We start from the raw sequence: 12,714 nt of genomic DNA, 5'->3' as shown, positions 1-12,714 counted from the left end.
TGTTTCTAATTAAAGGACCTAATCTCTTATCACTGGAGCAGCCAATCTTTTTTATACTAAAGGCACAGATGTGAATGGAAACATATTAATGAGATGTCATACTACACAGTCATTTAGTGTTTTGTTTAACTTAAACATAGCAGAAAATGTGCATCTAAGTAGACACTCGTAATGACATCCAGATAGAATTATAATTTCCTACATTTGCATAACCTTCAACAACATTCACTTTAGATCCACCTTGCGTTGGTTATTTTATTTTCAAACTCGACATTTGTTGTAATAATTAAAAAAATAAAGGTCTAGCTGCACAGAGCGATATTGTTTCCCCATCAACTGGTCTGTTTTTCTTGAATGTAATACACAAGTGTCTTTGATGTAGATGGCTTATTGTAGAGGTAAATAAAAGTCCATTCACCCCAACAAACATGCTCAGTATTCATGCACAATGATTACAAGCAAAAATTAGCCCCTGCCATGGATACTGTACCTGCTTTTCTGACAGTCTGCCACTAATATTTAAAAAAAAAAAAAAGAGATTTATACTTAGTCCAGAAGGGACAATTGTGATCCTATAATCTGGCCACCTGCATAACAGACCATAGAATTTCATCCAGTAATTCCTCCATCAAGACTAATAACTTGTGGTTGAACAAGAAAGCATATATTTTAGAAAAGAAATGACTTTCCCAGGGTCACACAGCAAGTGAATGGTAGATCAGGGATAAAATATTCAACTGAGATTTTTGAACCCACCAGTGTGGGATTTTTTGAGCCAAAATATTCATTAAATGTATTATTAAAGTCATACTGGAAAGGCCCAACAGGAAATGAAACAGAATTGCCAAATAAATGTAATCAACGGAGATTTCACCGAAGTTATAAATTGTACTTACGTTTTCTGTTTTTACTCTAACAGGTGCAAAAAATTGCTACTACTCCAGAGTATTGATTTCCAGCTCTCCTGATGTATGCCTGCATGCCCTGAGCTGATGACATCACTAACGCCATTGATCAGCACTGAAGTGAAGAGACAATCTGTAGGGAAAAGGTCAGTCCAATTTTATTTACGGACACAGTATTCTCTAATTGTTTGATCGGACAATTGAGAGTCAAAACACCTTGGTTACATTTTTGTGCCTTTCTCACAGTGTGACTTTAGTCAAATCACTTAGGACCAAATCCTGGCTCCATTGAAGTCAATTTCAGAGCTCTCCTTTTCAATAAGAGAAGAGGTTGTCCCTTAACCTCTCTGGGTCAGTTTCTAATTTAATTTATATAAATGTTAAATGGAGAAACATTGGCACAAAACTAGCATGAGATCAGAAATGGGCCCCTTTGTTACTTTTTCTACTTGAATAACAGGCATAATTAATAAAATCTACTATCTCTCAGTCTGATTTAATGTTTGTAAAGAACCTTGGATGAAAAGTACTAAGTTCATGAAAAGTATTTTTATACTGTTGTTACTTTAATGGTCCTATTTCTTTCACAACTCTATTTTAGATACAGCACAATAACTGGCCAAGAATAAATAAGAGAGAAAACCTACAATAATCTCTTTTTAAAGGTTTTATAGTTTATACCACATTCAGAAAAGAGTAGAAAACCAAAATGGTTGGACATGAGTAGCATGGAAAATAATAAGGTGTGTTTGAATGTGTGTGTGTGTGTGTGTGTGTGTATATACACAGAGAGAGAGAGAGAGAGAGAGAGACACTAAAGCAGGGATCAGCAACCTTTCAGAAGTGGTGTGCCAAATCTTAATTTATTCACTCTAATTTAAGGTTTCGCGTGCCAGTAATACATTAACGTTTTTAGAAGGTCTCTTTCTATAAAAAGTTGTAAGTAAAGTAAATAAGGTATTTTAAATGTTTAAAAAGCTTCATTTAAAATTAAATTAAAATGCAGAGCCCCCCCGGACTGGTGGACAGGAACCGGCTAGTGTGAGTGCCACTGAAAATCAGCTCACGTGCCATAGTTGCCTATCCCTGGTCAGGGCCGGCTCCAGGCACCAGCATTCCAAGCTGGTGCTTGGGGCGGCAGTCTTCAAGGGGTGGCAGTCCCTATTGTTTTGCCCCCAAGCAGTGCGCCGAATTGCCGTCGCGGACGGCAGGGGCATTCCGTGTGCCCTTAGGGCGGCACGTGCGTTTCCGTGGTGGCGGCAATTTGGCAGCAGCTTCTATATTTAGCTGTCCGCGGCGGCTTCAGCTAAACATAGAAGCTGCCGCCGAATTGCCACCACCGCGGAAATGCGCCTGCCGCCCTAAGGGCACACGGACTGCCCTCCGCCGCGGCGGCAATTCGGTGCGCTGCTTGGGGCGGCGAAAACTGTAGAGCTGGTCCTGACCCTTGTCTAAAGGAACTTAAATCAGCTCAGTACTCACCAAGATATAAAATTCTGCAGGAAAGCCGAAATGAACCTATCCTTCAGATAGAGCAATAGGACCCTAAGATTTACCATTCAGGCAAATGAGCAGCATTACCTCTTTAGAAGCAGACATTGATTACTAATTGCTTTGTTGGAGAGTAAATAGAAAGATCTGAATTCTCAAGGGGGATGTGTTTTCCTATGTGTGAAGAAAGTAGTAGGATATTTCAAATATAAAAGATAAAATTTTAGAGTTTCATTAGGGTTAAACTCAAATATGCATAATTCAGAACTTCTCTGAAGGCCCCCCTCTCCTCCGGCCCATACTCCACCTCTCACCACAGACAGCTCCACTACGGTTCCCAGCTACTAGGCTCATAACTTCCATATCCTTTTTTTTAATCCCACCCCCCCCCCCTTTTTTTTTTTACATGTCTATTCTCTAGCTAAGTCCTGTCATCTCCTTAATATCACCAGTATCTCCCTTTTCCTCATTGCTCAGATCTCGGTCATCTGTTGCCTTGTTTACTGTAATCTTTTCTGCTTCAGCTTTTCATCCACTCTGCTTCAGTCTTTCCAAACTGCAGCTTATAAAATCATTTTCCTCTCCTGTCTCCAACTGTCACCCCTCCCCTCCCTTGAATTCCTTCAGTGGATTCCCATTTTTGCATTTAGATTCAAACTCCTCATCTTCAAGGACTTACCTCCATAACCTTGATTCCAATTATATCTCTTCCCTCATATCCTTCTGCTTCCTCTTTCTATCCCAGGTAGTCAAAGATTACTGGATGATTCAGGTGGTTCATGGTGACGTGGACCAGGAATCTTCAAAATGGCAAAAGTGTGTGTGCGCACAGGGGAAGCATCATCATTATTCTTCCTCAGAAGACAAATGTAGAGATCTAACATAAACAGCCATGAGAAGGGTCTGTACGGATAACATAACTGCAGCATGCACATCAGAGGTTAGATGTATTTAAGAAAACAAGAAGTTCAAATAGGCAATACCCACTTTTTTTGAAATCTCAGAATTGAATTCACTAGGAAGTCTACACTGAGAAGTCACACCAAAGGATTAAATTTGTGAAGAAGTGCTTTGAGAAATGTCTCTCTCACATTTCCGGGTGGTTTCCCTAAGGGGTCGTAATCAATGGCAACGCTTCCTTTGATTTCAGTCAGGCCAGGATTTCAACCTAATGATTAGAATAAGAAATGAAAGGAGGGAAATATATACAGTTTCTGTACTAGCAATGCTTAGAACTTCCTTGGCTGTATATGGTGCAGAAGCTGGTTTGATTTGGTAAGGGAGAAAGAAGTGTGAGTAGATATTTTAATCCATTCAACTGTCTTAAATATTTCTCCAGCAAAACTACAGAAATTAATAATTAAAACACAACAGCAAGAATTCAGCTCCCATGGAGCTTAGCTAGGTATGGAAGTCCAGTTGCCATAATCATCAAAACCACAAAAATACGTTTTGGTGTGAACAAGAGCTTATAGTGTTTAAAGTCAGTTAGATGTATTTGACACTGGAGAGCTCATTGGATCTCAGCCTTAATAAATAAGCCAAATGTTTCAGAGATTTTGTTGTGGGGGGGACAATATACCCAAATGTTTATGTATCAGGTGAGTAAATTATTACATAAACCCCACATTTTAAAATGTAAGCAGTTGTTTTTCACCTCTAAGCTAGTTTATTGCGGTTCTGAAGTAGCCATTCTTTGGTGATACAGTTTATCAAAATGTAGGATGTCAAAAGACATGAGATTATTTATGTCTACTTCATTTGCCTTTACTACAGTAACTTCATCTATATGTTTGATCCATTACACTTTAATTTAAAGGATTTCTCAATCAATCAGTCAAAGAAACAGTTATAAATTGACATAGTTAATACAGAAATTCAGTGGAACATTTCTAATTACCCTAGAAGCATATTATGATGTCAGAGTGCAGATTGTTACAGAAAGGGCTGTTCTCTTCCTGTGTGTTAATTTATAAAGTTAAAAAATTAATGAGCATAAATCTACTCAGACCTTTGAGTCTGTTTCTTTTGGATGGCCCCTCAATGGAGTTACTCAGTAGTAGACATTAAATACTAGGTGACATTCCTTCTTTCATGAGACGAACATAAGCCCTGCATTTCTTTTGGCTGTAGTAGTTCTGACAGAAATGGCTGCTGACTGAGAATCCCAAATTTGATCCAGATTTCACTCCTTCCTCACTTGGGTCATGTTTATAATTTAAAGGATTTTTTTTAAAAGAAAAAAGGCAGTAGCAGCACCAGGAAAGCAATAAAATTGTTATGCATTAATAGTGACAAACAGCAAAATCCAAAACACTACTCACTGCACAAGGTCTCCCAGCTGACTTCAGCCACCAGTCATTTCTATCAGTCAAGAACAACCTGCCAATTGAAGGTCCTATAAGTATACTGTCTGATCTCACTCTGGCATCACAACACATCTCAGTCTCTCTTTAGGGGAAACATCAAATATGTGTACTTTGGCATTGGTGAAATATTTAGTAGAATGCTTTCCTCCTGTAGTAAAATGTCTAATATATTGATTATAATGTGACTGAATGTCAGAATTTTCAAATTTAAGGCCACTGAATATGAAAGCACTTGGATGGTTCATTTATAGGGCAGGAAGCATCTAGGTAAAAGTGTTTGTGCACATTTATTAAACAAAAATTAGGCTTTAGCCTTTGAGGTTACAACTACTACTTCTGCTTGTAACAACTTTTTATGCTTTGTAATAGATTCTTCTGGCTTTCATATCTAAACCACTGGCTCAGATCCAGCTCACTTTAGTACTGACCAAAAGTTGTTACCATCAAATGACTGCTTGTTAGATTAAGAGAAATAAATTTGGTGGTCTTAATCCAATTCCTAGTAGACCTGCTACCACAATTGCCAGTAGTTGTCTGTATATAGGAAGGCCAAGGATTGAATGGGCATGGAAACTCTTCTACCTCTCACCCATATAGGTAGGCCCTCAAAATCACTGTGGAGGCTGTTGGCAGGGTAGCATAGGAAATCTTGCATTGTCTCTTTGTGATTTGAACCTGTACTGTAAAGAAATAGAGGATTCTAGTCTACTGGACCATCCGTCATTTAAATGAGCACTTAAGACACAACTTTTTAATATAAAAAATTGTTATACTGAATATAATTTAGGTTTCATGCCTATGGAAGAAGATAGGAAACTAGCATAGGTCAGAATGTAAGCTGTTGAATCTCTTAAGATGGAGTCCTCAGGGATCTTTTAATTTAAAAGCTTTATAAACTAGCAATGTAAAAAATATATTGGGCCCTGTAGTGAGGTGAGACTCACCGGTGCGGCACCTCCTGCTGGTCGTCCTGGGAATTAGCTCTTGTCCAGCCCAGAGCGCTTTCTGCAGGCTGGTGTCTCACCTGCCATAGGGCCCCCTCCCAGGCCCCAGTGCCCCTTACCGTGGGGTTCTACCCTGACAGTACCCCACACTCTGGGTCTGCCCTCCCCAGGGAACCCCCAACACCTCTGCAGCCGCAGTACCTCTGAGTTACCAGGCTGGAGCTCCCCATCACCTCTTGCCTTATCCCAGTACTACTCTACTCAGGTCCCCTTCTCTCCCAGGCAGCCGGGTCCTTCTCTCTCTACAGCTAGAGAGAGACTCACTGAGCCCCTGGTTCACAACCCTTTTATAGGGCCAGCTGTGGCCTGACAGGGGCATGGCCCCAGCTGTGGCTGCTTCCCCAAACAGCCTGGCCTTTCACAGGAGCGGAGTAACTGCCCAACTACAGGCCCAATCCTCAGTTGGCATAAACAATATGGCTCCATCAACATCAGTGGACATACAGTGCTCTTCATTAGCTAAAGATCTGACCCAGGGGCTTTGATTTCTGTTTAATTTAGAGACCAAATTGTCAGCTTGAAATTTTCTAAGTTTCTCTTTTCACTTCTCCCTCCCTCTGTGAAAAGTTCAAAAAGGGCTCATAACTGGCAAAAAGGCACTTGTATACAGGAAATGGGACTTGGCAATGAAAGCCTTTTATGAAGTACACTACATGGTTTGTGGATAAATATTTCTTTAATGCATGTAATTACTGGATCAGCAGCATAAATGTGGTCATGTCCTTGTAATTAATACATTGTCAAAAGTTCATTTAAGTATAATAATTTTACAGGGAAAATGCTGCCTATGTAGTTCCTACAATAATTTGTTAAATTAAGTGCAATAAATATAACATTACAGTTAGGTATATATTTATTTTTAAGTTCTTAATTCCAGCATGTCATTTAATGCTTTTTTAATAAAAAGAAATGATAAAAATAAAAGTGCTATAATTTTTTTTTCCTTTTACTAAATTCCTTTCAGTTTTCAGATACTGATACTACTTAGTATTACAGATGCTGCTGGCAAATATTTAGTTAAGAATTGTGTAACCAAACTGGCAAAGATTTTAAAGCCCAGTATGGAATGCCCATTGAAATTTGCCTGTTTATCCATTGTGCAAAGCTGAACATTTTCCCCTGGACTGCCTGTCACATTTCTTCAATTCTGCTATGGAATACAGTGCTGTGCTAAATATTATACTATAGACACATCAGGAGTTCTTAGCTAAGTAAAGGTACCCACTTTATATATTTGGATCATTTAAAAATAAAAAGGCCAGAGAGGAATAATAATACATAACTCTCAATCACAAAACACTAAGATGTAGGGAAACAGTTCCTTTATGAATGGGGAAACTGAGTAAGAGAGGTTAAGCTTCCCTCCCAAGCGCACACACGGGAAATCTGTGTTAGAGCTGGAATTGGACAACAAGGTCCCTGGGCCAATGCTTAGTTCACTAGACCGGGGTAGGCAACCTACGGCATATGCACCAAAGGTGGCACGCGAGCTGATATTCAACGGCACACTCACTGCTCAGGTCCTGACCACCGGTCCCGGGGGGCTCTGCATTTTAATTTAATTTTAAATGAAGCTGCTTAAACATTTTAAAAACCTTATTTACTTTACACACAACAATAGTTTAGTTATATATTGTAGACTTCTTGAAAGAGACCTTCTAAAAATGTTAAAATGTATTACTGGCACGCGAAACCTTAAATTCGAGTAAATAAATGAAGACTCAGCACACCACTTCTGAAAGGTTGCCGACCCCTGCACTAGACTATGGTTCTCTTACATGTCATAAACCACCGACTGATTATCAGATGATAAAGACCACTTCTAAATGTGTGACCTAGAGAGTAAAGGCTTTATATTTTAGTGCTAATTCTTCAGAGACATCTAATCATCCACTTGACTCCCCCTTTGAAATTCCCTAAAACTGATATTTTCCCATCCTCAAAGAACTCTGCACTTTGGGCCATGTTCATTTTGTGAGTCAGAAGAGAGAATAAATGAGTTTAACTTGCACAAGTGATTAAATTAATTCTGGCCTAATTTTTTTAAGATGAGTCCTCCAACTCCCTTTCAAGTCAGAGTGAGCTGTGGGATCTTAATATCTCTGAAAATCAGGGTGAGCTTTATACTCTTCCCTCTCAAACCTGAGAAAATGATGACAACTTCAATTCTGTAAATTTAAATTAAGAGTAGGCTCGATGATCATAGCATGATCCAAAAGCACAATACATAATAGGAACTAAAAAGCATCTTTCAGTCCCAGAATCTGTCAACTAGAACATGCATTCCACTGTATACTGTAGTATCAGGCTAACACTTATATCTGCTTCAGTGAAATATAAATGTTACTTGACCCTGAAAACTGCTCATGAGGCATGTGCAACATCCTGTAATTAAGCTTAAAGATACATTGACAAACATCATTCAGATAACAGGGTTAGATGGTTACAAGAAGCCATAAAAACAAAATTTCTAGACTGCAGGGAAATTGGTTCCAATGGGCTTTTATTATATATTGGCATTGAGACATTGTATGCAGTAATAATAATTCAATACTGCTCATATAGATTCATAAACGGCAGAACATTAATTATATACTTTAACTTTATGTAACATTATAATTGTGGAAAACATAGGATAAGTATATGTATTGTTAATGTCAGATCTTTCCCCAAGGAATTTTTCATTATTTATTTATGATGATAAATAAGGTGTACTGATATATTTTCAAATTATTTTTATATTTATTTTTATGTGTTTTAGTAATACTGTGTCAATAAAGGTGGTATGGGGAAATATATGTAGTATAATGAATTTTATTTACATTTTTATTATAGCACTCACTTCACATCAGCTCTCTTAGAGTGTATATCTGAAAAAATGTACAGATCATCTCTTTTAGTAAAACTACCAAAAAGATCTCAATCATATTTCTAATGAACTTTTTATTAGTGTTTGAAAATATTTACATCAGCAAGAAACAAATGTACATCTAATGAGGCCAGATTCAGATATAATAGAGGACAGTGCTGTACTGCCAGTGAAAGGTTATGTGGTGGGTAGATGGTCACCTCTTTGTAGGGAGCGTCCCTTTCTAGCAATATGCTTCAAAAGTGCCTTTGATATAACAGACTGGCTTGGATATACAATGGCACATGGAAATAGAGGAAAACTTCCATACCTGATCTGTGATATATTAGCACTTAGGTGAGGCATCTAATACAGTTTCTACTTCTCTTAGACTTGTATTGCAGGATTGTTATTGTGTTAACATACAAACATAAGAATGGACATACCAGGGCAGACCAATGGTCCATCTAGACCAGTAGCTGTCTTCCAAAAGTGGCCAGTGCCACATGCATCAGAGAGAATGAACAGAACAGAGCATTTATCGAGTGATCCATTCCCTGCCATCCAGTTGCAGCTTTTGGCAGCGAGAGCTTTATGAATACCAGGAGCATCTTGGCTAGTAGCCATTGATGAACAAATCCTCTATGAACTGACATAATTCCTTTTTTTGAACCCAGTTATACTTTTGGCCTTCAGAACCATCCCCTGGCAATGAGCTCCACAGATTGACTGCACATTGTGTGAAGTATTTCCTTGTTTGTTTTAAACCTGTTGCCAATTAAGTTCACTGGGTGACCGCTGGTTCTTGTGTTATGTGATGAGGTAAAGAACACTTTATCCCTACATCATTTGTGATTTTTACAGATCTCTATCATATCCCCCCTAAGTTGTCTTGTTTACAAGCTGAAGAGCCCCAGTCTTTTAAATCTTTCATTATATGGAAGCTGTTCCATACCCCTTATAATTTTTGTTGTCCTTCTTTGTACCTTTTCCAATTCAAATACATCTTTTCTGAGGTGGGGTGACAAGAACTAAATGTAGTATTTGAGATGTGGTCATATCATGGGCTTATATATGATATATGTTCTGTCTTACTATCTATCTCTTTCCTAATATTCTGTTACCTTTTTTGACTGCCACTATACATTGTGCAGATATTTTCAGAGAACTAACCACAATGACTCAAAGATCTTTCTTAAGTGGTAACAGTTAATTTAGACCCATCATTTTGTATGTATAGTGGGGATTATGTTTTCCAATGTGCATTTCTCAACACTGAATTTAATCTGCCATTTTGTTGACCAGTCATCCAGTTTTGTGAGATCCCTTTGTAACTCTTCACCATCAGTTTTGGATGTAACTATCTTGAATAATTTAGTATTATCTGTAAACTTTGCCACTTTGCTGTTTACTCTCATTTCCAGATCACATCTAAATATGCTGAGCAGCTCTTGCCCCCGTACTTATCCTTCATGAACTTCTCTATAGACCTCTCTCCATTGTGAAAATTGAGCATTTATTCCTGCCCTTCATTTCCTATCTTTTAACCAGTTACTGATCCATGAGCAGATCTTCCCTGTGATCTCATGACTGCTTACTTTGCTTAAGAGCCTTTGATGCACATCTTAAAACCACCTACATTAACCAGAATGTGGGCTTCATTTTAAGTGAAAACAGGGCAAAATATTTCATCAGATCTTGAGCAATGAAAAAAAAAAAAAAACACTGCAGCAAACACCAGGATATGAGTGAGTAAGCATAATAGATCAGAATAAGGCCCTAAATCAATTTTATTTTCACAGTTCTAGCATCATAAAAACGGTGTGGCAGTAAACCAATTATTATGCAACTTAATGAACTAATTAGGAAAATCAGAGCAATAATAGAACTGGTACTGACTGATCTGAATATAAAAAGTAGAATTAGGCTTCTAGTATTGAACTTTTCAATCCAGGAGATATATTATATAATGATTTTACAACATTCCTCATTTCAGGTGTAATGCCCACCCACAGGGGGGCGTCGGCAGTGGGGATCAAATCTGGGATGTCTGGAGCTTAATGCATGAGCCTCTACTGCCTGAGCTAGAAGACACCTGTCCCTTAGCCAAGGCTGTAGCAGACTCCTCAATCTCTAGCTGGCCTAGCCACCACTAGATGAGGACAGAGTGCCACGCCAAGAGGGAAGGGGTTAGGGGTAGAATCTTAGAATGATCTGTGATATCTGTATATATCTAAAAGGATTCACTATTTCATTTGCTAAATTGTTCGTGGGGCTTAAAGACTAAGTCCCTGATCCTGCAAAGCTTTACACATATGCTTAACATCACACACACTGGGTTTGTTAGCAGTGCATAAAAATAAGCACACACTGAAATCTCTGCAGGATTGGGCCCAAAATCAGAATGAATACCCAAGAATAATCTAAAATAATCACATACAAACTTGTATATCTTAGTGAATATTGCTACAGTAAAATATAATCATTTTACAAAACTTATAGCAAGACCATTACAATTTTTAAAAATGTGCTAATCAGGTATTTTAAAATTAATATTCCATTACTCTTATATTTCATCTAGTTGGACAATTAGGGTATGACATCTGAAAACTCCTTACACATTCCAATAATAACCTGAACTTGTACACTATGTTATTTATATCTTTAACTGTATGAGGGATGTGTTTGTTGGAATCTCCCATTTTGGCTGACATATGACAGTCAGTTTGTTTCAGAGTGTCTTCTGGTGTTAATATAAACTGATGAGAGTTCTGCAGATGCATCTGCATGTCAGGCAGACGTGGCTGTAAGCTTTTGCCACAGCCTACTTTCTTCTCTCACGCTTCTTTGATTTTTTCTGTGTGCTATTTGAAATGGCTTTCACCACAGACCAAGGGGTCTGCTACCATCCTGATGTATTGGCAGCAGATGCTTCCCATGTGTTCGGGTTAACTTAGCCAGTTTTTCGGTGAGATTTTAGTGTCCTTATCATTTTCATTGGTCTCCCAGTGTGTATGTGCCTGTTTTCAAGTGTCCATAAAATATGGTTTGGGTGAGTTACATAACATCCGTATGTAGAAGGTGACCAGCCCATCAAAGTTGCACCTGTATGATTAGGGATTCAATGTTAGTTATGGAGCACCGGTGTCAAGACTCTGAATATCCTTTCTGTCCACTTGATGTTACAGATGAGACACAGACAGCACATGTGAACATGCTCTAGTTGCCCCAAATGCCTGCTATAGAGTGTCCATATTTCACAGCAGTAGAGAAGAGTTCTTTGATTGCATGATAGACACTAATCTTGTGGTGAGATATATGTTGAAACATTCATAAATATAAATTTTCTATCAATGCAATATCTGTCTCTTACACTTAGGTTATTTCTATTTTAAGATTGAGTGGTATGTTAGGTTTTTTTCTTTAGGATGTTTTGAGGATATGTTGATGCGATATGATTGTGTGATTTTTTGGGTCCTGAACCTATTCCCTTTAAATTAATGAATTAATTAAGTCAGTGTTTGCCAATAGTATCACATAATGGTATCTAAAATAGTATCAGCATTATCCTATGATTAGGAAAAGAAACTACTGTACTGTCTCAATGTCATGTGTTGACTTTTTAATGGTGACTGTCATATGACACACACATATGGAATTACTCCTTGAAGATGAATACTACATATATAGTCTGATCTATAAAACCATTCAGCCAGATTTTGTCCTGAGATGGAAACACGCGATGCTCAGTGACTTCAAAGGGAATGTCTTGGTGGGAGGAGGGAGGAATTCTGAAGGCAGAATATGGCCATGTTAATATCCAAAAAGTTGTATATTTTTTATTAATATGAACATTTCATGCCTCTAGGTAGTTTTTTGGTCACTCTACTTTGTGATGAAACACTTGTAAAGGTGAAAATAATTTTATTTATAGGCAAGACTAAACTAACTTTACTGGAATAACTTTATACTCCATGAAAAACACCAACTATGAGAAAAACAACTTTTTTCTCTGATAAAATACAATTGATATGATTGGAAAATAGCTTTGTTTATTTTCTCAGTCAAAAAAAGTCACTGTCAGAAGTATGTTTAAA

At 37.9% G+C, this 12,714-nt stretch overlaps 1 long non-coding RNA gene across 1 annotated transcript in view; it reads left to right on the top strand.

Moving 5' to 3' along the window:
• LOC123378216 overlaps positions 1–12,714 on the top strand; it is a 43,655-nt gene that overhangs the window by 9,856 nt on the left and 21,085 nt on the right. Inside the window, exon 2 of the long non-coding RNA XR_006582514.1 lies at positions 920–1,051. This is a non-coding gene — a long non-coding RNA (uncharacterized LOC123378216). The remainder of the gene's footprint in view (positions 1–919; positions 1,052–12,714) is intronic.

Source organism: Mauremys mutica, chromosome 10 (genome assembly GCF_020497125.1).
Source record: "Mauremys mutica isolate MM-2020 ecotype Southern chromosome 10, ASM2049712v1, whole genome shotgun sequence".
NCBI classification, from domain to species: Eukaryota; Metazoa; Chordata; order Testudines; family Geoemydidae; genus Mauremys; species Mauremys mutica.
Note: the sequence above shows the minus strand (reverse complement) of the source record. Positions and strands in the feature narration are given on the sequence as shown.